General features: G+C 47.1%; 2 protein-coding genes across 6 annotated transcripts in view; one reads left to right on the top strand and one right to left on the bottom strand.

The window, feature by feature from the left end:
* The window catches only part of LOC143989925 (uncharacterized), a 133,541-nt gene extending 130,027 nt beyond the window's left edge, over nucleotides 1–3,514 (bottom strand). The window contains exon 1 of the mRNA XM_077490197.1: nucleotides 3,448–3,514. The gene's annotated coding sequence lies outside the window, so the exon portion shown is untranslated. The remainder of the gene's footprint in view (nucleotides 1–3,447) is intronic.
* Nucleotides 1–26,282, top strand: part of LOC143989588 (uncharacterized) — a 175,974-nt gene that overhangs the window by 106,495 nt on the left and 43,197 nt on the right. For 4 of the 5 annotated variants that reach the window (XM_077489791.1, XM_077489790.1, XM_077489789.1 and 1 more), the window contains exon 1: nucleotides 24,264–24,382. The exons of the other annotated variant lie outside the window; for it this stretch is intronic. The gene's annotated coding sequence lies outside the window, so the exon portion shown is untranslated. Of the gene's footprint in view, nucleotides 1–24,263; nucleotides 24,383–26,282 lie in introns of those variants that run through there. 5 annotated transcript variants of the gene reach the window in all.

Raw genomic sequence — 26,282 nt, 5'->3', positions numbered from 1 at the left:
CCGATTTCGAACAAACTCCCTCTTTCCTCCTAATCTATCCCTCATTTTGGTCTGGTCTATATAGTTGTATATAAAATTCACTATGTATCTTTCAAAAAGTGTTTCCCAGTGCTGAACCTTTCATCCAATTATTAAATTGCTTACATTTTAAAAGCTAGTATAAAGGTCCCACTCACACTTGTGCAACTTTTCATGTGACTTTGGACCCCAAAGTTGCACCTCATGTTTTCTAATAAGTAATGTTCATATCTGTCGTAGCGACTTTAAAATTGTTCCTGCACTACTTGGTCCCACTTGCATGGGTTTTGTGGGCCACAGACTTCAATGTAAACCCTCAAAAGCCACAAAAAGGTTGCACCTGCATGATATACATGCAACTTTTGTGCCAATTGTGAAAATAATGCAGGCAATGAAAAAAAGATATTTGTTTCCTTATTTTCAAACAAATTCCAAATTTTCAGAAGAATTCGAATTCTGTGTGAAGAATATCTGGTTGTTAAGGAGTGAGCCAATAAGCCGGCCGCCACCTCCTTTCCAACGATGACTCATCGGCTGTCAGCGGGCATCCCCACCGACAGCTGAATATAAAAAAAATTGTCAGCAATTAAAAATTCATAAAGAAAAAAAAAAAAAAAAAAAAAAAAAAAAAAACAGTGTGGGGTTCCCCCATCCATACCAGGCCCTTATCCAAGCATGCCACATGTCCTCAAGATGGGGGGAGGTGCTTTGGATGGGGGGGGCTCTGCCCCCCCAAAGCACCTTATGATGGGGGCAAGGGCCTCTTCCCCACAACCCTGGGCATGGTTGTGGGGATCTGCAGGCTGGTGGTTTATCAGAAATCTGGAAGGGGGCATCCAGATCCTGCCTCCCCTCCCCATGTGAATAAGCATGGGGTACATGGTACCCCTACTCATTCACAAAAAAAGGTGTAGTGTAAAAAATGACAGTAAGCGTTTTTTAATAATTCCTTTTTCTTTTTAAAGAGAATTTTTTTTAAAAATGTCTTCCCCGCTGTAGATCCATCATTAATCAGGACGCCCGTCACACAGCTGGTCCCAAAAAAAAAAGAAAACCTTGAAGAAGGCTCCCGCTGTCTTCCAGCTCTTAAATAACGAAAGGAACAGCCAGGTCGGTGGTGGCGATGAGAGATGTACACCGGGAGGGACTTTAAAAAAAAAAAAAAAGTATTAATACAGGAATTGTCGAAAACTTGTGTTGTGTTATTGACGTTTTTGGTGAATGAGTTAGGGTATTATGTACCCCATACTCATTTATATAGGGGGGTAGGATCTGGGGGACCCCTTGTTAAAGGAGGCTTTCAGTTTCAGATAAGCCCCCCTTGCCCACAGACCCTCACAACCACTACCCAGAGTTGTGGGGAAGAGGCCCTTATCACCATCAACATGGGGACAAGGTGCTTTGGGGGGGGCAAAGCCCACCCTGCCTAAAAGCACACCTCCCCCATGTTGAAGGCATGTGGCCTGGTATGGTTCAGGGGGGGGGGGGGGGCGCGCGCTGCCGGGTTGCATACTCAGATAAGGGTCTGGTATCGATTTTGGCGTGCGATTCCCCTTATAATCCATAACAGACCAAAGGGCCTCGTATGCATTGAGGGAACCCCACACCATCCCCCCCCCCCCCCCCTTTCATTTTCATTGTGGCATTTTTTTTTTTTTTTACATTCAGCTGTCAGTGGGCAAACCCGCTGACAGCTGATGAGTCATCAGTTGATAAGGACATGGCGGCCGGCTTCCCAGGCCGCTCCTTAAAGCGGAGTTCCGCCAATTTTTTTTTTCAAAGTCAATAGCTACAAATACTGCAGCTACGGACTTTAAAATAAGGACACTTACCTATCCAGGGCGCCCGCGATGTCGTTACCCGAAGACAATCTGTCCCTCAGCCCTTGGGTGGAGGCACCAACCATCTTCGGTAAGGGAATCAGGAAGTGAAGCCTTGCGACTTCACAGACTGGTTCCCTACTACACTGTTCCCTGCTGTCTTCTGGGACCTGTGTGTCTCCCAGAAGACAGCAGGGGGGACGGAGGAGGAGCCGGATATAGCATAGATATCCGCGGATACTTCGGCTATATATGCCCCTGAAGTGGGAGCAAATACCTGGATTATACAGGTATCTGCTCCCCCCTGAAAAGGTGCCAAAATGTGACACCGGAGGTGGGGAGGAGGATTCCGAAAAGCAGAAGGTCAATTTTTGGGTGGAACTCCGCTTTAACAACCAGTTATTCTTCACACAGAATTTGAATTTCGTAACAAAATAAAGAAACCAAACTAAGCTAAACAAATGTTTCCGTTCTGCGCATGTCTAGCGACTTTGTAGAGGGCAAACAAAACTATCAGATTGGTCAAAGACAAAGTTGTAACAAGGTCGCCCTTGTCCTGTCCAAAGTCGCATAGTAAAGTTGCAATGGAAATTGCTTGATTTTTAAGTAGCACAAGTGTGTGAATGGAGCCTAAAGCAATAATGGTGGTAAAAAAAAAAATCCACTTGTGGATTTAACTTAGATTTTTTTTAAATAGAAGTCTCCTTTAAGGAGGCGTGGCAGTGAGGTGTCCCATGACTGCATACTTTTTCTAATAGCGTCCCTCATTCACATCTTAAAAAGTTGGGAGGTGTGCTGAAAGATGAACGTTGACTTTGGGCTTTGCCAGGACACGTCATATTTCTGTGATCTCCGTGTTCTGCGGAGACTTTACTGATCACATTTTAGGATGAATATCTGAGACTGGGATCATTATGGAGACATTCGTTTTCAGGACATTTCCTACAAAATGACATTTTTCCCCTTTTTCCTTCCAGTTTGAATCTTATAAAAGAGAGACATACATATTCCAATCCCCCCTAAATAACCCCACCACTAAAAAGTCATATAATCCTTTAGTATAGACCAGTGATTCTCAATCAGGGTTCCGTGGAACCCTAGGGTTTCTCCAGAGGTTGCTAGGGGTCCTCCAACATTGGGCCATTTCTGCCTCTCGGATAAGTTCCCACCTACACCATTGATCTTTTCAGCTATCTGTAAGGGGGTAATTCTTCCCAATGGTCACAAGTGTAAGGACCATTCTTCCCACCGACCATCACACTAATGTATCAGGAGTTGTAGATTTCTAATTTTTATCAGGGGTTCCCCCGAGACCAGAGAACTCTTTCAAGGGTTCCTCTGTGTTTAAAAGGTTGAGAAAGGCTGGTTTAGACTGATGAGGTGAGAAGGTGATTGGTGGGAAAGGTGACACATCTCTACAATGCGGAGAATGTTCCGACCCTGTAAGTGGGGAAATGTTCTGCCCCTGAAGGGGTTAATCTAGGTTTCCACACTATATATGTGTGTATCATCATCTGCTGGAGATAAAAGACATCACAGTGACTATGGAGGAAGAGGACGGACATGACGGGGGGTTACTGGGTGTAAATAGAAAATAAGATCTTATTACCACCTCTGCTGCCCCTTCCAGCGACGTCTTCTTGATACGTACTCCCGACTCACCTCTCACCCGGAACTTTCTATTTATACCTAAAATCACTTCCTGTCTTTAGCTGACATCACTTCCTGTCTGTATTCCATAGAGATTTCCAGTCTGGATAGAGGTGAGATCCCCACCTTGTGGAGCTCAGAGGAACTGCAGCCCAGAGAAGTTATTATCATTATACAGGATTTATATAGTGTCAACAGTTTGCGCATCGCTTTACAACATGAGGGCAAGACAGTACACTTACAATACAAATCAATACAAGAAGAATCAGAGGGCCCTGCTTGTTAGAGCTTACAATCTAGAAGGGAGGGAAGGGGAGGGGAAAGGCCTCGTAGTGTGAACACAGCTCTGTCATTATTGCCAAGTGTTCATTGATAACAGGACAGTCCCAGGATTTTGGGTACAGCGATATCGTGTCCTCATCTCACAGGTTCCAGGACTCAGAGTGTCAGTGAGGGGATGACGGATGGAACATTCTCTGGGTCACCAGGCACTGCAATTATACCAGACTGTGGGGAGCCGTGATCTCCTTGCTGACAGTGATAGTAGAACTCCGACATCAGCAGAGAGGCATACGGAGTGTGCGATCAGGTAAGTACCACCACTGACCGGCCATCCACGATCATTCCAGGCAGAACAGGGATCTGCTTATGTAAACAAGGCAGATCTCCGTTCTGTCAGGGGATGGCACTGAGATCTGTCCTCCTGCTAAGCAAGAATATGAGTCTGTGTGTTTCTCCAGTCCCCCACACAGTTGGAAAACACAAACAGGGAGCACATTTAACCCTTTGATTGCCCCTGATGTTAACCCCTTCCCTGCCAGTGTCATTTATACAGTAATCAGTGGCTATTTTTAGCACTGATGTAATAATGTGACTGGTTCTCAAAAAAGTGTTAAAAGTGTCCGATCTGTCTGCCGCAAATTTTCCCGCTAAAAATTGCTGATTGCCACCATTACTAGTAAAAAAAAATAATAATAATAAAAATGCCATAAATCTATCTCCTATTTTGTAGACACTATTTTGTGCAAACACAACTTTTGTGCAAACCAATCAATATACGCTTATACTGCTACCTTTTATGAGTATGGTGATACCACATGTGTGAGACTTTTTCACAGCCTGCCAACACAAACCCAAGGAGTACCTTCAGGAGTTCTAGCTACCGTATTTATCGGCGTATAACACATACTTTTTTCCCCTTAAAATCAGGGGAAAATTGCGGGTGCGTGTTATACCCCGATCCTCCACCATTTTGAAGCCTCTGGGCGGATTTCAGCCGCCTTCAGCCCTTCTCGGCGGCTTTCTGCGGCTCTCGGCGGCTTTCGCCCGCCTTCGGCCCTTCTCGTCGGCTTTCGGCCACCTTCGGCCCTTCTTGACGGCTTTCGACCACCTTCGGCCCTTCTCGCAGCCGAAAACCGCCGACAGTGGCCGAGAGCGGCCGAAAGCCGACAACTACCGAGCGCCGCCGAGATACACAGGACATCTCAGCGGCGCCATTTTTAAAAATAAAAGCTAAAAATAAAACTGACAAGGCTGAAAATGACACTGACAAGGGGACAAGGCTGCAATGATGGACAAGGCTGCAATGATGGACAAGGCTGCAATGATGGACAAAGGTGCAATAAGGCTGCATGACAAAGCTGCATATGACACTGACAAGCGTGCAATGATGGACAAGGCTGCAGATGACACTGACAAGGCTTCAGATGGACACTGATAAGGCTGCATTGATGGGCATTTAAATGTAAGTTTTTTTTCCTTAAACTTCCCTCCTAAAAGTTTTTTTCTTTAAAATTCCCTCCTAAACTTGGGGTGCGTGTTATACGCCGGCGCGTGTTATACGCCGGCGCGTGTTATACGCCGATAAATACGGTACATAAATTACACGTCCAATTTCCTGACTACCTATCACATGACCAGGGTAGTCTAAAGGTCCCTTTTTTACCTGTTACCCATTCCACTCCAACATCCACCCCATTTTAACCCCATAAAGTATGAGACCACACCTTGCTTTGGAGTAAAATGGCCATAGCAGCACACCTCAGGGTCAATGAAATCATTCACTGAGCCCCCCTTTGGAAAAGACAGGTGATGAATGAGCCGAAACTTCCCTGGCTCCTTCTTGGGGACCACCCCCAACGGGGAAACCACCAAGTCGGGCCACGGTTTTTCCCCAAACGGCCCCCCCATGCGCCCGAGCGCCACCTCCTTTCGCAGCTTGTCATCCACCACCCCCGGATGTTCCAACACGGAATCCTGAAGCCGTCCCGAAACCCCGCCGCCAGCAAGCGCGCCGCCGCCCCGTCCGGATACCTACTTAGAAAAGGGAGCATCCTTGCCAGCATCACCGGCGTCCTCCCTCTTCTGAGCAGCAGCCCCGACTCGTTTCCCTTTACGGAAGCACCGGGACAACATGTGAGCCCCACCGCAACCGGAACACTCGTGCTTAAACTTGCACGCTCCCCCGAACTTGCAGGCTCCCTCGTTGTACTGTCAGCAAACCCCCCACTTTTTTCTGGCCGGCAGTCCCAAGGTAGGCGCACTCCCGGCCCCCCCCTGAAGAAACTGAGGCGGGGCCCTCGCCGACGACATAAGCCTCATCCAGAGGCTGATGTCCTTGTGGTCCCAGCGCAATTCCGGCCGCACTGCTTTGCGCTGCCGGAATTGCTCATCGTACCGGAGCCACGCCACCCCCCCATAAACCCGATGGGCCTCCCCAATCGCATCCATATAACAGAAAAGCGCCGAGCAATGCTCCGGGCTCTTCTCCCCAATGACGCTAGCCAAAATGGCAAAGGCCTGTAGCCAATTAGAGAAAGTGAGTGACTTGGTGATCACAGAGTGCGCCATGCTCGCACCCTGCAGGGGACACTCGGGGAGTGTGCAAAGAATGTCATATGACGGGCTCCCGGCAATGTAGGCCGTCACCATAGCTGTCATTCGGCTATAGCGTTAACATGAAGGGGTTAAGGCCAGCACTGTCTGGATGATCTGGATAAGTATCAGTTTGCTTATTGTGCAAATAGATGCACAGAGGAGGCCATTTCTTTTTTTCTCAAATAACATTTTATTGAAGTTATCAAACAGTAACTGAGAATAGGCTGAGCATTATGGCACATATGCAATGCTAGGATAGGATAGGATGTATAAGGTACAATAGGAGCTTTTGGCTGCCTGGGACCAGATCGTCTGCCACGTTGCTTCCAAGATCTCCTCTCCCAGCACCCTCTCCCAACGGAGCATATAAGCGTGTTTGCCCTGAGTGGCAATAGAGTAGGAATTGAGCAGCCGGTAGATATCAGATATCATGCCTCGGCGTGCCGATCCTTCCAATATAATGCTCTCGAAGGGGGACGGCACAGAGAATTGAAGATCCGAAGTTGTGGATTGGGCATAGTGCCTTATTTGCAAATAGCCATAGAAAACCTGGCGAGGTAAGTCATATTTCGCTTGAAGTTGGGTGAAGGATAGCAGCTTGCGGGATCTAGGGTCAATCAAATGACCGAAATGAAAGAGGTCCCGTGTTGCCCAAGGAAGAGACATCTGACTTGTGAGACCAGCAGGCAGTTCAGGATTATATAGAAAGGAGGTTAGGGGTGACCTTTCCGAGCAGAGTTTACGCTTCCATGATAGCATACGCCAGAGTGGTTTGAGCAGGGTAGGAGGCCTTGACACATCTTGAGCTCTCAAACACATATGTTAGGATGTTATTCATTGATTTTAGCCCAGCATTTAACACAGTAGTCCCTGACAAATAAGTGAAAAAGTTAAAATCTTTGGGCCTTTGTCCATTGCTGCGCTCATGGATTATGGATTTCCTAACAAACAGACCACAAATGGTGAAAATAGGAGATCAGATGTCTAATAATATTATTGTGAATACGGGGGTACCACAGGGATGTGTGTTAAGTCCGGCCCTGTTTACATTGCTTACACACGACTGTACTCCCATACATGCGTCTAACACTATAGTGAAGTTTGCTGATGACACCACTTTAGTGGGACTCATACGCAGGGCTTTTTTTATCAGAAAATAGGTGCAGGAACTCAACCACGACCCCCCCATAAAAAACTCCCCCCACACTCACACCTTTCAATGTGGGAGGGTCTTAAAGGGGCATTAAATATCAAGAGTGCAAAATGTACAGAGTGCAGAGTTCTGGAGGGGGTTACACAGAGAGTGCAGAGTTCAGGGGTGCGCTATGTGCATAGTGCAGTGTTCAAGGGTGCGCTATGTACATAGTGTAGAGTTCAGGGGCGCGCTACATACATAGTGCAGAGTTCAGGGGCGCGCTACATACATAGTGCAGAGTTCAGGGGCGCGCTACATACATAGTGCAGAGTTCAGGGGCGCGCTACCTACATAGTGCAGAGTTCAGGGGTGCGCTACCTACATAGTGCAGAGTTCAGGGGTGCGCTACCTACATAGTGCAGAGTTCAGGGGTGCGCTACCTACATAGTGCAGAGTTCAGGGGTGCGCTACCTACATAGTGCAGAGTTCAGGGGTGCGCTACGTACATAGTGCAGAGTTCAGGGGTGCGCTACGTACATAGTGCAGAGTTCAGGGGTGCGCTACGTACATAGTGCAGAGTTCAGGGGTGCGCTTCGTACATAGTGCAGAGTTCAGGGGTGCGCTTCGTACATAGTGCAGAGTTCAGGGGTGCGCTATGTACATAGTGCAGAGTTCAGGGGTGCGCTATGTACATAGTGCAGAGTTCAGGGGTGCGCTATGTACATAGTGCAGAGTTCAGGGGTGCGCTATGTACATACTGCAGAATTCAGGGATGCTCTATGTACATAGTGCAGAGTTCAGGGGTGCGCTATGTACATACTACAGAATTCAGGGATGCTCTATGTACATAGTGCAGAGTTCAGGGGTGCGCTATGTACATAGTGCAGAGGTCAGCGGTGCACTCTATACATAATGCAGAGTTCAGTCTTCTTCCGCAACTGCTTAACTCCTCTTCTGCTGACCTCGGTGTGCAATCCCCCCACTGCCCCACCCCATCTTCTCTCCCCTCCTTAAATGCTCCACCATCTTCCACATGTCTTACTTTTGTTGCTGTATTCAGCTGGGCTGTTGGCATCTGCACTGCACCCCAGGCACCTGCATCTCCCTTGCCCCCGTCTTGCACTCAGTGGGAGCCACTCGGGAGATCAGATCTGTGGGAGCCATTGGGAGACAAGCGGTCACTTGTAAACACAGAAGCTGAACTTCTGTTTTTACAAGTGACAGTGGTGGGCAGGCAGCAGAGGGCCTGAGCAAGAGGTGGTGGGACTGAGTTTCATCAAGTTCCAGCTGAAAAAAGGCCCTGCTCATATGAGATAATGATGAGACAGCTTCCTGCATGGGAGTGATGTCATCGCAGCTCCAGCCAATAACAGCACCGGAGCCTGTGAACCCGGAAGTAACTCTTATGAAAAATGTTGGACATGGGGGGCGGAGTGTGGGTGGGACTGCAGGGCATCGTTCTATGGTATTTCATAATGCCATGCATACTAGCTCATCATGCCTTTGTCTTTCAAGTTTTTTTCTTTGTTTTGTTTTTTGCATTTGTTTTTTGTTTTTTGCTTTTGCCTTTTTAAGGCTTATGGTCAATTTCTCTCATTGTACCGTTGAGAGTATTCTTCTCCACGGCGCTGTAGCAGGGGTATGCCGGCTGCAGGGTGGAGGATAAGAAGTTCCGGTCTCGCGTGGTAAAAACAGCACAGTGGATCATAGGAACAGAGCTACCGAATTTGGACACAGCATATGCCAGCCGATTAAAAAAGCAGGCAAAAGCTATATTAGTATTGATCCAACCCACCCAGGTTACAGTGCGTTTGTCCCATTGCCATCAGGGAAAAGATAGAGGACAATTGAAACGCACACTAATCACTTTAAGTATAGTATTTTCTTCTAGGCCTGTATTGTCCATAATCCCATCAGGTACATAGTTTTAGAAATATTTTGTTATATTTAACCACTTCTTTTTCTTTTTTGCAATACGCCACTGGATCGCTTTAGCTGCCAATTGTGCGGTCATGCAATGCTGTACCCAAACAAAATTGACGTCCTTTTTTTCCCACAAATAGAGCTTTCTTTTGGTGGTATTTGATCACCTCTGCGGTTTTGATATTTTGCGCTATAAACAAAAAAAGAGCGACAATTTTGAAAAAAAAAAAACACAATATTTTGTACTTTTTGCTATAATAAATATCCTGATTTAAAAAAAAAAAAAGAAAAAGGAAATTTTTTTTTTACGTTTAGGCCGATATGTAATCTTCTACATATTTTTGGTAAATAAAATTGCAATAAGCGTATATTGATTAGTTTGCGCAAAAATGATAGCGTCTACAAAATAGGGGATAGAGTTATAGCATTTTTATTATTATTATTTGTTTTACTAGTAATGGCAGCAAAAAGAAAACAAAAAAAGGAATTCAAAGAAAACCTGTGGTCGGACTTTAAAGGCACAACAAACACTGGGAGTACAAAAAATATTTAACATTTATTGAAAAATACATATAGTATAAAGACCAGAGACATGAAAGAAATAATGATACAAAACATATATGGAGATATGGAGAAATCAATACATGATGTGAGCCCTAATGCGTCTACGCGTTTCGTTGTACACTTCTTCAGGACACATTTGGGGTTCAGAAATTGCAAAAAAGAGAAGGATCTCACTACCCTGTTTCCCCGAAAATAAGACCTAGCGTGATTGTCAGTGATGGCTGAAATATAAGCCCTACCCCCCAAATAAGCCCTAATTAAAGTCCTTGTAGGGATTATTTTTGGGGAAACAGGGTAGGGCTTATTTGGGGGGGTAGGGCTTATATTGCAGCCATCGTCGACAATCACACTAGGTCTTATTTTTGGGGAAACAGGGTATCTTGCAGGAGGATCATGTAAATATGTGTTACTCAATCAGTGATTGGACAAAAAAAGTTTTCCAGTAGAGAAAAACATATGAGAAAGCTCAGGGGCAATCGAAGCTGAATACCGCCTAAACCTATACAGGCCACCTGTGGGCTGATCATCAAAATCTTATTGAACAGGGGATATTGGATGGGAGATGTTCTGTGCTGTGGGCCATGGTGAATAGATCAAAAAGGATCCTTAGGTCACAAAAAAGACCATAGGTAGAAGCCTAACTATTTATCCAATATGGTGGATCCAGATCCCAGCTAGCATCATCCCAAATAAGTATCTGATGTTATCACAAAAATACCCTGCTGTTGTGTTAGCCTATTAGGCCCTGACTGTCCACATGTAGAGATTTGGGATTGTGGGAAGGGGTTAACACTAGGGGGCGATCAAGGGGTTAACTGTGTTCCCTAGTGTGTGTTCTAACTGTAGGGGGAGGGGACTGCCCTAGAGGAAATGACAGGTCGTGGTTCCTAGCTATTAGGAACTCACAATCTCTCTCTCCTGACAGAACAGAACAGGGATTTGTGTGTTTACACACACACACGTCCCTGTTCTGCCTCTCGTGTCTGTGATCGCTCATAGCCAGCGGTCATCGAGACTGTCGGCCACGAACATCGACACCCCCTGAGTGCAGCAGGCGCATGTCTACACACACGTGTCTGCTATCCCGCTTAAAGGAGCCGACGTACAGCTACGACGGCTTGCGGGATCGTGCTGAGTTGCCGCAGTATAATGACAGCGGCTAGTCGGCAAGTGGTTAAATACATATGTGCTAGGAGTATGCATGTGTGGTATTGTTGAGAAGTGTTTTTATTGCTGCTGTAACTAGTATCCGGATACATTTTGTTGTATGTATACTATGACAATAAAGTAAATCTATCTGGTCTCGGTGGTCCCTGTGGAAGTCCATGTGTGGACATTTCTACCTATGATAAATAACAGGCTAAATCCACCTTGAGACTTTCTCCAAACCAGGAGTGAGCCGAGTTCTTGAATAACGTCTACACCTGCCTTTCTCAACCTTTTCAACTCAGAGGAACCCTTGAAATAGTTCTCTGGTCTCGGGGGAACCCCTGATAAAAATGAGAAATCTACAACTCATGATACATTAGTGTGATGGTCAGTGGGAAGAATGGTCCTTACACTTGTGGTCATTGGGAAGAATTACCTCCTTACAGATAGCTAAAAAGATCAATAGTGTGAGTGGGAACTTATCTGAGAGGCAGAAATTGCCCAATGCTGAAGGAACCCATAGCAACCTCTGGAGGACTCCTAGGGTTCCACGGAACCCAGGTTGAGAATCACTGATCTACACAGTGTTTATAAATTGGCTTTATCACCCCAATGAGCTCGCTCCAGTTCATGGATGTAATCATCATGTTTGGAGGATCTAACCAGTCAGGAGACTTTCCTAGTAGATAGTGTGGTGCCTCATAGATTAAACAGTAAAGGTTAATGAGTTGGTATCCTCATCCTCATTACTTGGAACAGAAACAGAGGGGGAAGATTTAACATGGACTACTCCAGATAGATTACCATGTACCATCAGTGGAATCGAGGACTATCTTGATACCAAAAAGATTAAGCAAAATAAAAATTACATATATTTTATTTAGAATTTTTTTTAGATTAAAAACATTTGTTGATAACCATGTTACAAATTTATACATTATAACACAAACAGTTTTACAATGAAATGGTACCCGGCCTCCTATGAGGGGGAAGCTAGGGATACAACAGCTTATGCCCAAGTTGGTGAAATTTCTCTACTAGTTTTGCGACAAAGTCGCTTCTTCGGGAGATCTCTTGGTGCATATCTAAAGTTGAGTAGATATATTTACATAATTAGGATATACAAGATTTATCACAATAGGACATTTCATGACCTTGTAAAGTTGAGGTTATGGAGTAATTTTACAAAAATTATAATGGCATGGCTCACCACTGGGGTCCCTAAGAAGGGCCCGCAAATAGGCATGGGTGGCTCCCAATGTTAGGATCTACCACCCCCGGGGTGGACACGGGAGGCACGTTGCACAGAGTAGGCTGTGGGTAGAAATTAAAAAAGGAAGGAATATATATAAATATAAGTACATATTAATAAATCATTTAAGCCATGACTATGACTATAATAAGTTGAGAAAATAGCATCCATTAAGGTGGGAAAAAAAATAAAAAATGATGATGGTATCACAAAAATACCCTGCTGTTGTGTTAGCCTATTAGGCCCTGACTGTTCACATGCTGAAGGAACCCATAGCAACCTCTGGAGGAACCCTAGGGTTCCACAGAACCCAGGTTGAGAATCACTGATCTACACAGTGTTTATAAATTGGCTTTATCACCCCAACGAGCTTGCTCCAGTTCATGGATGTAATCACCATGTTTGGAGGATCTCACCAGTCAGGAGACTTTCCTGTCATCCTACATCAGGGCCGTAGATAATTTCTTCTTCTGGGGGGGTTCAGAAGGTACTTAGTAAAAGTCTTTTTAAAAATTGCGTCAAATTCATAAAGACTGGAAAAAGGAAAACCTATGTGTTGCTCGTAGTAAGCAATCACATCTTTGATCCTATTTTTTTTTTTACACAGCATAAAAGGCAAAGTAAGTGGTAGTGTGCAAAGTCCATACATACAGAACGTACCTCTCAACTTTCAAGATTGAGAATGAGGGGCATGACATGGAGGCAGTGATCTGCGGCGTGCGTAGCGCGCCACTGCAAAAAAGTGGGTATGGCCAAATATGATAGTGGGATGGTCTTAAGGGACATGGTTAAACAAAACCTGGGCTTCCTTGTACCTATAAAATATGGTGAGGCCGAGTCTTCCATACTTGCTGTTGTGGTGTTAGCCTATTAGGCCCTGACTGTTCACGATTTGGGATTGTGGGCAGAATCGCTGGGACTCTGTCCGCAATTCCAAATAACACTGCAATGTTGGCAAAACGCAGCACGCGTGTTTGGGTTCCATTCATTTTTAGTGGCACCAAAACCCGGTGTGGTTTTGGATGCTTGTTGTGTGATAAATCGCTTCGACAATCACAGCAAAAAGTCAACACATTGTGGTGCCAGTATTACCGAATGGACAACGAACACATGGGCTGCGTTTTGCCAGCATGCGCAGTGTGATTTGGAATCGGGGCTCGGTGGCGGGCAGACTCACAGCAATATTCTGCCCACAAACCCAAAATGCTACATGTGCCTAACAGGCTGATACAACAGCAATTATGGAAGACTCAGTCCAGCGCCTCAATCACCAACTTTGCCAGCAGTTGCCACAATCTCAGGTACCAGTAGAATGACAGGAAGAAATTCTGCAGCACTGCAGTTCTAAGCTAGCCTGACTGAGGAGGATGTGATGATTTGATAGGTTCTCACACTTGGGATGGTGGGAATCATACATTTCTCTGTTGTACTGCTGGCTTGGGATGGTGGAAATGATATATTTCTTTGATGTACTGTGGGGTTGGGTACTTAATAATGAATAACTGGGATTGTTAATGATATGTATAACTGTAAATGACTCTTGTGAGCCCTCCTTGACGGCTTGCTCTGGGCCGCTGGTATGCGGGTGGGGTACATGATAGAAGGTGTGGTTTGTTGGAGTATGGTGAGTTGAGCTAGGGCATGTGAGGATGCCCCCATTTTGAGGAGGTGGTGGCCTTGAAATGAATTTTTGTGTGAGCCTTTGTGTTGCCAACCCCCATAGATTTGGTGGTTGGTTACTATATATTCTATCTGTGACCCAATAGGTGGCCGGTTTATATACACTCCCTCCAAGTATTCGTGGTACCCCTTGAGATATCTATGGAGATAATAATATGAATACCCCTGTTAAGCTGGATTACTTGGGAGGTATGAGGGGGTACATTTAGGATAGTTACTTGACTATTGAAGGCTACCAGTTTGGGGTCCCTATAAAATTGGTTTCCAATTTTGAATGGGGCTACAGTATATCTAATTATATTTTTTAATAATTATCTGTTAGGTCTTTGAGTCTTCTCCTCTCCTATAATTGGTTTTCTCTCGTTTTATGAGCACAATATTTTGATGCATTTTTTTATTTATTTTAATAAGTATCAAGTTCTTTTATGCTCTGCCGGATGAGGGGGGTGGGTTTTTGAGGGTGATTTCTCCATATATAGCGCATCCCTATTCCGGAATTGTATGAACAACGATTTTCTTATATGTAGTGATATGATGATTTTATAAGTACTGTATTTTATTTGTAAGGCGGACATTACGGTAACACAGAAATGTGGGAATAACGCTAGAATTTACCGTGCTGTACTGCTCTGAGTCTTGCGGTTGCGGTGTTGCACTGGGTAGAGACATTATGTGTTTACATCTACGAATGAGGTTCGGTGTTAGCGGAACTCATTGGTAGTTCAGAGCGAGGCTTGGGTGGGTAACGACCTCGCGGTGGTTGATAAGAATTACAGGTGATATCGATATTTGCCTTGTTCCTTATATGTACTTTGTGTAGCTAAAAAGGCGCTGGCTTATTGTTTATGCAACTTTCTTAAGTCCTGACCAAGGCCTGGGGCAATACTTAAGAAACTAGCAGATGTTACCATAATAGGAAACCTTGTAAAGGCACTCTGGATTTGGCAATAAAGCTGACAATACACCATGAGTCACCAGTGTGCCTTAGCCAATGGCAGGTTGCCAAATACTACTATAAAGTAACTGTGTACATATTTCCTGGTGTGATTTTGCTGTGGAACTTCTGGCTGGAAGGGTCCATCACCCGTTTGTACTGTACATCTGTAATAAATCTGTCTTCTAATCAACATGACCGGAGTTGACTGATCAGTAAAAGAATGGAATTTTACTGACAGTAGTTTAAGCACACTGGGAGGGTACACAGCCTGTTTACTATTGAGAGCGAGGCTTGGTTAGAGCGGAACTCGCCGTTAGCCCGGAGCGAGGCTTGGATGGGTAGTGGCAGCATAAAAGAGAGGTGACGCGGCGCGCCGCCCATGCCCCTGGATGACGTAATTTTGTTATGAAACGCGTAGGGCGGAGCGACGCGCTGGCGTTACCTCGTGTAGAGTAGTCTGTATTCAGGAAGGACGGGTTTGTCCGCGTGCGTCTGGCTGGCGCAGCGGACTTGAGGCTGATTTTTCCCTGTACACTGTGAGTGCAACTTATATTTTATTGGAGTGAAATAAAAAAAAGGTTTTATACTATTGGAGCTTTATTTTCCTTCCATGCAAATGATGTGTATCCTCGAGTTTTAACCATATGGGAGATATACTGAAGAGGTGTGCCTACTAATCCATCTGACGGAAGAGGTGGTTTAAGGAGAGCAGCAAAGATCCATTTCGGATTGGGGGACATATTTATATCTACATGTGTTTTGTGACCCTCTGTAGTGGGGGGTCATGAACTTCTGGTAAGAAGTAGATCTATACACTTTGGTGGCGGATTGGGCACTATCCACAAGTGGAAGAATTTGTTTCTTCATTTATATTCAAGCTTATTTGAAAGACTTTCTCTTTTGGTTTTTCGTTTTTTTTATATTGTTTAATAATTGTACACTGGGGTGTTCATTGCACTATTGTACTTTTGATTGTGATTCACGATTACTTTTCACTTTTCTTTCATTTTTTATATTACCCATATGGAAAGGGTAAGGCTAAGGTTTATGTGATATCATCACTGTCTATGTTAAGTACATGCACGGGAGGTATTATCCTTTTACGGCACATTTTGGGTTTAGCGCAGCTTATTTATTTTTAATTTAAATCTGACTAAGGAGGACACAAGGGAAAGAGGGACACACCTAGTGACCCGGGATGGACTGGGTGGGTCAATGGACAGCAGCAGCCAGCAGCACTTTAGAACATCATCCACGTCCACGTGGCATGCTGGTGGCTAACAGCACCCTTGAGGGTGTAGCTCCTCACCCAAGCGTCAGTCATAGGTGAGTGGCACTGCAAGGAGGTGGAACCAATAGATATAGAGAGGATTGGTGGGCGGGTAGGGGCTAGGGTCACAGACGCCTGGGTGCAGAAATATTTCTGGCGCCCCCACATGGGCGGGGTCATCTTACCAACTCCTCCGCTTAACAAATGTTACTATGGCAACGACTCACACAGAGATGCTCCCCTAAGAAGTCTTCGTTACCCTGGGATCCTCCCATGATCTTTTAACAATAAAGAAAACACAGGAAGAGCGTACACTAATGAGACCTGGAGGGGAGTCTCTCTGCTGCACACAGAGAGGGCTTCTGTTAGAGAGTCTGTTAGAAAGAGCCCCCAGACATAGTACAGGAGATGGTCAGAGACTGCAGACATAGTAAAGGGCAGACATAGTACAGGAGATATTCGGAGACTGTAGACATGATACAAGAGATGGTCAGAGACTGCAAATATAGTACAGGAGATGGTCAGAGACTGCAGACATAATACAAGAGATGGTCAGAGACTGCAGACATGTTACAAGAGATGGTGAGAGATTGCAAACATACTACAGGAGACGGTCAGAGACTGTGGACATAATACAGGAGACGGTCAGAGACTGCAGACATGACACAGGAGACGGTCAGAGACTGCAGACATACTACAGGAGATGGTCAGAGACTGCAGACATACTACAGGAGATGGTCAGAGACTGCAGACATGACACAGGAGATGGTCAGAGACTGCAGACATGACACAGGAGATGGTCAGAGACTGCAGACATACTACAGGAGATGGTCAGAGACTGCAGACATACTACAGGAGATGGTCAGAGACTGCAGACATGACACAGGAGATGGTCAGAGACTGCAGACATACTACAGGAGATGGTCAGAGACTGCAGACATGACACAGGAGATGGTCAGAGACTGCAGACATGACACAGGAGATGGTCAGAGACTGCAGACATGACACAGGAGATGGTCAGAGACTGCAGACATACTACAGGAGATGGTCAGAGACTGCAGACATGACACAGGAGATGGTCAGAGACTGCAGACATACTACAGGAGATGGTCAGAGACTGCAGACATGACACAGGAGATGGTCAGAGACTGCAGACATGACACAGGAGATGGTCAGAGACTGCAGACATACTACAGGAGATGGTCAGAGACTGCAGACATGACACAGGAGATGGTCAGAGACTGCAGACATGACACAGGAGATGGTCAGAGACTGCAGACATACTACAGGAGATGGTCAGAGACTGCAGACATACTACAGGAGATGGTCAGAGACTGCAGACATACTACAGGAGATGGTCAGAGACTGCAGACATGACACAGGAGATGGTCAGAGACTGCAGACATACTACAGGAGATGGTCAGAGACTGCAGACATACTACAGGAGATGATCAGAGACTGTAGACATACTACATTCCTTTCTCCACCAGGGATGGCGCTAGGCTGTGTGGCATTCCCTCTGGTGGCGCAGGGCAGCGGGGTTCTCTCAGCACTGTCCTCTCCCTCTGGAGTCCTTGGTGTGCTTCCCTGAAAGCTTTCCCGGGCTCCTGTGTGTCTCTCTCTCTCTCTCTCTCCCATTCAGCTGAGCATGCTGTGTGGGCTGCAGTTTTCATGTTACATTGGGGCTGCCAGTCCTCGGGACTAAATGTCCCACAATCCTCTTCTTTGCTCCTTTTTTTTCTTCCCTGGCCGATATGAAGGCGGGGGAAGAAACAGTGTGCCGCTCACTAGTACAGCAGTGTGCGCAAGGAGGAGAGGGAGAGGGGAAATAAGAGCCAGCGGCTGCAGTGGCGTCACTAGGGTTGGTGCAGTAAAACATGGTATCACCCCCTCCACCAACTATAGTCGCCCCTCAATACAGACCCCCCTCCACTAAGTATAGACCCCCCTCCATCAGTGCAGACCCCCCACTAAGTATAAACCCCTCCCTCTGTAAAGACCCCCCAGGGCAAAACACCCCCTCTATCAGTATAAACCCCTCCCTCAGTACAGACCACCCCATCAGTATAGACCCCCAGGGCAAAACACCCCCCTCTATCAGTATAGACCCCCCTCAGGACAAACCAACCACCACCCCTCCATTAATACAGACCCCCCTCAGGACAAACCACCCCCCTCCACTAGTACAGAACCACCCCCTTCCATTAGTACAGACCCCCCTCAGGACAAACCACCCCCCCTCCATTAGTAAAGACCCCCCAAAACAAACCACTCCCCTCCATTAGTAAAGACCCCCCTCAGGACAAACCACCCCCTCCATTAGTACAGAACCACCCCCCTCCATTAGTACAGACCCCCCCAAAACAAACCACCCCCCATTAGTGCAGACCCCCGGAACAAACCACCCCCTCTCCATTAGTACAGACCCCCGGAACAAACCACCCCCTCTCCATTAGTACAGACCCTCCAGGACAAACCACCCCCCTCCATTAGTATAGACCCCTCCAGGACAAACCACCCCCCTCCATTAGTACAGACCCCCAGGACAAACCACCCCCATAGTTGCCAACTGTCCCGAATTTCCCAGGACATTCCTGGGATTAGGACATTTGTCCCGAATTAATTTTGTCCCGGGAAATGTCCCGGGAAATTTGGTTTGTCCCAGGAAATTGAATTTCCAGTTTTTTTGCCGCCGGCCGCTAGAGGTCCGCGGCCGGCGGAGAGAATGTCGCCGCCGGCCGCCATTTTTAAGAAGACCAGAAGTTGGTCTTCAAGATAATGTCGGGGACCAGTCTGTGGATGTGTGGGGGCCAGTTTGTGGATGTGTGGGGGCCAGTTTGTGGATGTGTGGGGGCCAGTCTGTGGATGTGTGGGGGCCAGTCTGTGGATGTGTGGGTGCCAGTCTGTGGATGTGTGGGTGCCAGTCTGTGGATGTGTGGGGGCCAGTCTGTGGATATGGGGGCCAGTCTGTGGATGTGGGGGCCAGTCTGTGGATGTCGGGGGCCAGTGGTATGTCGGGGGCCAGTGGTATGTCGGGGGCCGGTCTGTGGAGTATGTGGGGGGGGCGGTCTGTGGAGTATGTGGGGGGGCACCAGATGTAAGGAGGGGCTCCGCTGATGGACACAGATGTGAGGAAGGTACCTCTGATGGGGCACCTGATGTAAGGACAGACTCCGCTTGGGACACCCGATGGCATCTGGTAGCAGGCAACGTGGCTAGTGAGGCGCTCAGGGCTCCCACTGATTATTGTGAGTTGAATGATTTCATTTCATATTACAATGTAATAATAGAAATAATGTGCTTCAATCATCCTGACACCATAACAATCACGGCGCCGGGATGATTGAAGTGCTAACACTAGGTATTTGGAGTATCTTTATCTGCTGATTGTCAAACATATTTACACATATTTCTATTGTGGTGTAGGATCGGGGGGCTGCTGTCCCTCCTTTCCCTCTCCCCCCTCCTTTCCCTCTCCATCCCGCATTCATCTCAGACTCTAACCACACCCCCTTGAGCCACGCCCAATGTAAGCCACGCCCACTATTTTACGTAAACCACGCCCGTATTTTGCCACGGTTTTCTATGCCACACCCATAACCGCATGCCCCGCCCCCTAATTATACCACTACTCCGCCTACTGCCAAAAAAGTGTTTTTTACAATGTTGGCAACTATGCACCCCCCTCTATTAGTACAGACTCCCTAGGAAAACCCCCCCCCCCCCATTAGTATAGACACCCCAGGACAAACCACCCCCCATTAGTAAAGACCCCCCAGAACAACCCCCCTCCATTAGTATAGACCCCCAGAACAACCCCTCCTCCATTAGTACAGACCCCCCCAGACAAACCACCCCCCTCCATTAGTACAGACCCCCCAGGACAAACCCTCCCTCCATTAGTATAGACCCGCTCAGGACAAACCCCCCCTCCATTAGTATAGACCCCCTCAGGACAAACACCCCCCTCCATTAGTATAGACCCGCTCAGGACAACCCCCCCTCCATTAGTATAGACCCCCCCAGGACAAACCCCCCTCCATTAGTATAGACCCCCCAGGACAAACCCCCCTCCATTAGTTTAGACCCCCCTAGGACAAACCCCCCTCCATTAGTATAGACCCCCCAGGACAAACCCCCCTCCGTTAGTATAGACCCCCCAGGACAAACAACCCCCTCCATTGGTATAGACCCCCCCAGGAAAAACACCCCCCTCCGTTAGTATAGATACCCCCCAGGACAAACACCCCCCTCCATTAGTATAGACCCCTGGGACAAACCCCCCTCCATTAGTATAGACTCCCCCAGGACAAACCCCCCTCCATTAGTATAGACCCCCCAGGACAAACCCCCTCCATTAGTATAGACCCCCAGGACAAACACCCCCTCCATTAGTATAGACCCCCAGGACAAAGCCCCCCCATTAGTATAGACCCCGACAAACCAACCCCTCCATTAAGCTGGTGGAGAACAGAGCGTGTAAGGCTTGGGCAGCAGGTGGGAGTTACACACAGGCAGAGGAGAACTGGAACAAGTCGGGTTCGGGCACGGACCGCCCCCCCCCCCCCCCCCCATGATGTCAGTGCGTGGCCACAGCTGGTCTCTCTGCACACACACAGCCGCTCCGATCTCCAGCAGTTTCCACTCTCCTCCTCTGACAGGAGGAGGGAGGGGAGATGCGGCCGTGGTGACCAGTGTCTTGTCATATAACGTCCTCCATCCGATAGTGTCCGCTGCGTACTGCGCATGCGCAGTACACAGCAACACAGATTCCGAAAATTGCCAAGGATGAATGGCGCCTGCGCCGTGAGTCCAGGTTCTAGCCCCACCATCCAAGTGGACATAGAGTAGGAATAAAAAAGAGCCGAGCGCAGCGAGGCCGAGGCCGAAGCGTGCCGAGCGAAGCTCGCCCGCGAGGGGCCCTCTAATATTCCAAACCCTATGTCCGCTTGGATGGTGGGGCTACCACCTCCACTCACGGCGCAGGCGCCGTTCAGCTTCAGAGATTTTACGAAGCTTCGTCTGCTCCGTACTGCGCATGCGCAGTACGGGGCGGACACTATTTGATGGTCGGACACTATACGGCAGAACACCGGTGGAGAAAGCCACCTATGGACAAGGAGAGGAGGAGGGAGGGAGGGGAGCACTCTGGCACTTCAGCGCCCCCAGCTCTGTGGTGCCCGGGGGCACTGCACCCCATGCAGCCCATCCAGGATTGGCCCTGGGTGCCGGCCACTCCCACTCTGCTCAGTGCTGCCTCCTGTCCTGTAGGCTGAGGCTGGACAAGTCAAGAAGACATGATCTCATATAAAGGAGCCTGGAGGCACCGAGGTGCGGAGGTGGAGCAGCGAGAGCCAGGGCCCTCTTTAAAATTAAATGGACCCTGGGCAAACATTTTCAAAATCAGTTTACTATGGCAGATCTGGCAGCGATTGTAATTGGTTGTCAGAGGCACACATTACGGCTCACTGATTATTTGCTAGAGATTACAGCAAATCATTTCTGCTTGCCGATTGATTGCCAGAGGTTACCGCACATGTTACGGTTTAGTGATTATTTGCTAGAGGTTACAGCTCATCATTTCTGCTTTCTGAGCCCTTGTACACACGGTCGGAGATTCCGACGGAATGTGTCCGATCAGACCGTATTGTCGGATAATCCGACTGTGTGTGGTCTCCATCGGACTGTTTCCGTCTGAATATCCGATGGCCCAAGTTTTCCAACTTGTCCATAAAATTTTCCGACAACATGCTCCTGATCGGACATACTCCGATCATGTGTAGCCTACTCCGACGGACAAAGTGCCACGCATGCTCAGAACAAATTCCTAGACCAAAGCTATTGGCTACTAGCCTGAACGTAGTCCCGTCGTAACGAAATAACGTCATCACATTTTGTACAATCTGATTTTCTGGCAACTTTGTCCGACCGTGTGTATGCAACAGTTTCGTACAAAATCCGTCGGACAAAATCCAACGGATTTGGTTGTCAGATTGTCCGTGTGTACAAGAGCTGAGTGGTTGCTAGAGATAACTACACATCATTACTGCTCACTGATTGGTTGCTAGAGGTTACTGCATGCTATTTCTGCTAACTGATTGATAGCCATAGATTACTGCTTATCATCATCACTCACTGATTGGTTGCTAGAGATTATAGCAGTGTGACAAAGTTCTTTTAAGCATGCTGGGAGAGTAATGGGCATAACCAGATTGCGTATAAGAATGGCCTAAGCCCCCATTCACATTGGAGCAACTTGTTGACCTGTCCAATTGCATAACAAGTCACACCCTATTGCCGGAAATGGCCATGTTCAAATGCCGCACCGATCTGAAAAAGTAGTTCCTGCACTACTTTTGGTGATTTCAGGTGCAACTTGCATAGACACCTGTACATGAAGCCGCACTGATGTCTTCCAAGCCACACCAGAAATTTTAATTTAGCGATTTCTAAAGAAGTTGCCCGATTTCAAAGCCGCAGTCAATGTGAATGGGGACTCAAAGGGGATGATTAAACAGAACCACCCCTTTACCACCTACCTCTGAATGAATATAGCAGCTGCATCATTGACTACACATTGCTTGGCTTCACGGTGCCGCAAACACGACATGTCAAGTTTTACAGACGACGTCCCTGTTAAACTTTCCTATTGATGTCTAAGTTTCCACAGCCACAAGCCAAATGCACAGAAAATCAGAGACTGCAGGTAGATTACAGGAGATAACCAGTGACTGTGGATAGATTGCATGAGATAATCAATAACTGTGGATAGATCACAGGGGCTAAAGAGTGACTGCGGATAGATTACAGGAGATAACCAGAGACTGTGGATAGATTACAGGAGATAACCAGAGACTGCGGGTAGATTATAGGAGATAACCAGAGACTGCGGGTAGATTACAGGAGATAACCAGTGACTGCGGATAGATTACAGGAGATAACCAGAGACTGTGGGTAGATTACAGGAGATAACCAGTGACTGCGGATAGATTACAGGAGATAACCAGAGACTGCGGGTAGATTATAGGAGATAACCAGTGACTGTGGGTAGATTACAGGAGATAACCAGTGATTGCGGATAGATTACAGGAGATAACCAGAGACTGCGGATAGATTACAGGAGATAACCAGAGACTTCAGACTGGGGGTCTCAGCAACCGGGGGCGGGGCTCTCAGTGACCGCGGGCTGGGTTCTCATCGGCTGGGGTGGGGCTCTCAGCGGCCAGGGGCGGGGCTCTTAGTGGCCTGGGGCGGAGCTCCCAGCTGTCCGGGGGAGGCGCTCCCACTTGGTTTCTCTGCTCCGAGCCTGCATGAGGTGGGGAAGAGCATTGGTGAAGCTCTCGGCCCCGCCCCTCCCCGCTGACATAGCCTCCCTCAGCCTAAGCTAAGCCCAGTAGCCCGGGCCAGCGTGCCACAGTGATCGGGCGGTGTAATAGCATGCCAGCCTCAGGCAGCACACAACACAGTGTGTGTGTGTCAGTACTGAGTGCAGCGATGGTGGCGCAACTAGCGCCACTAATTAGAGCACACATAGCTACTTCTTCTGCAATCTGCACTGACGCACTGGGGGGGGGGGGGGGATTTTACTTTACTATTACTATTACTTTGGGAGATCTCTACCACCATTCCTTAGTGACCATTATATGCTTGCATGTTTACCATCTTCATTATGAGTGGATTGACACATTATATATATATATATATATATATATATATATATATATATATATATATATATAGGCTTTTGGATGTATTTCTGCATTTTCTTCACCAAACTGATGAGTTTTGTGGGGTAGCTTTTTTATTAGCTACACATTTGTTGTGTTCTTGTGTTCTGTGTTATATTTGAACTTCGGCGGTAGCCCTGCAAGTAGTGGTTACTATGAGACATTGAGACATTTCTTGGGGCTGCAGTTCCATTGAACTCCACAAGATGGTGATCTCACTCATATCCAGACAGGAAGTCTTTCTGGAATACAGACAGGAATTGATATCAGGAACAGAAAGGAAGTGATGTCAGGTACAGGCAGGAAGTCATCTGGAACAAAGAAAGATAATTCAGTCTGGCAGGAAATAGAAGACATTTCTGGAAGTGGCAGCAGAGGAGGTAATAAGATCTAATTTTCTATTTACACCCAGTAACCCCCCCGTCATGTCCGTCCTTTTCCTCCATAGTCACTGTACGTCTTTTATCTCCAGCAGATGATGATACACACATATATAGTGTGGAAATGTAGAATAACCCTGTATATTACAATGAGGGAATTTATGGTCTGTACTATGAGGGGAGTTATTGATGTCAGCAAATGCCAGTCCCAGACATTGTATATGGTGTTAAACTTGCAGTAATGCAATGAAATATACAGTGTTAAACTTGCAGTAACGCACAGAACTATATGGCATTAAACTTGCAGTAACACAATGAAATATATAGAGTTAAACTTGCAGTAATGAACAGAACTATATGGTGTTAAACTTGCAGCAACGAACAGAACTATATGGCGTAAACTTGCAGTAACGCACAGAAAAAAAAACTAAAACTGTGTTAAACGGTCACTACACTCACAATGACTGAACTATCCCTACATTGACGTTAATGTAAAGATGAATGGTGGTCGCACTACACTTACACTCACTGAACTGTCAACATTTATTATTTGTATATTGACCCCTTTAAGGGTCAGAGCATGTCCCCATTTATGGTGCCGGAACTTTCTCTTCATTTTGGAGATATGTTCCTCTAAAAAAACAGCACTGACAATAAATAAACAAGACAATGACCATCCTGACCATACATGGCCTACAAAGGGCAATTATTACTCTACACAGGCAGCCAATGGACAATCATTACAGTATGCAGTCAACACAATAATGGAGTGCAGGGGTCAGGAGTATGGAGCATAGAGCCCCTTACATTGCTGGTCAGAAGGAAGAAAACATTCCCCAGCCTGCCATGAAGAAAATGTTCCATCATTGGTGTCAGAGGGAGGAAAATACTGAGGGTTCTGAGCAGTGTAACTAGAACCTTCAGGGCCCTTGTGTAAGAAACTATGAAGGGTCCCCCTGATCCACTGGTCCCAGGACACTGTCCATCGGTCCTGAGCCTCTTCCCACTGATTCCATGGACCTTTTAATTACGCAGTGGGACCCTTCTGTCTTGGGCTCCCCATGGTAGAAGAATACCAGAGCCCGGTCGGAGCCCGTCGTAAGTATGACCTTTGCGACCTGGTAGTTCCGCCACTGTCTCATCTCCACTGATTTCGAAAACAGGGCTCACCTCTCTGGATCTCTCACACAGTGCTCCCCTCCCTGTATCCCCCTCACCTCCCGGATCTCGCGAACAGGGCTCACCTCCATGGATCTCATACACAGGGCTCACCTTCGCCGATTGCACGCACAGGGCTCACCTTCGCCGATTGCACGCACAGGGCTCACCTTCGCCGATTGCACGCACAGGGCTCACCTCCAAAGATCGTACACACAGGGCTTACCTCCAAATATCGCACATGGGGCTCACCACCGCGGATTTTACAGGGCACCCAGCAAGGCACTTTGTTCTCTGCGACCACAAACATGGCACAATGCTGCCACTAAGTTTTCAAGTGATGACAAAAGGTGGGATGAGGTGCAGGAATGGGGGGAAGGGGGTCTGAACTGGGTGCAAGTCAGAGGGAGATATGGGCATTGATGGCAGAGGGAAGACTTGAGGAGGATAAATAGAAATGCGTTGGCGGAACACCCTGCGCTCATACGCAGGTATGACATTTGCGACTGTGGCAGTTCCACCACTGGTTCTGAGTAAAGTAGAAGAGCTGAGGGGTCTCTGAGGAGGTAGTGTGACTATAGGACTCTGGGAGCCTCTGACGGTTTATTGCATCTGAAGGATTCTGGGACCCCTGAGGAGGAGCTGTAGCTGAAGGACTTTGAGGGCCTTTTAGTCAAAGATGGGGATGAACATGTCTGAGAAATTAGTGAGGCTGAAGGGCTGTGGGGGCCCCTGAGGGGGT

This window comes from Lithobates pipiens, unplaced genomic scaffold (genome assembly GCF_037356315.1).
Source record: "Lithobates pipiens isolate NorthernLeopardFrog02 unplaced genomic scaffold, aLitPip1_a1.2 Scaffold_18, whole genome shotgun sequence".
In the NCBI taxonomy this organism is placed as follows: domain Eukaryota; kingdom Metazoa; phylum Chordata; class Amphibia; order Anura; family Ranidae; genus Lithobates; species Lithobates pipiens.
This window is presented reverse-complemented; position numbering and strand designations above follow the sequence as displayed.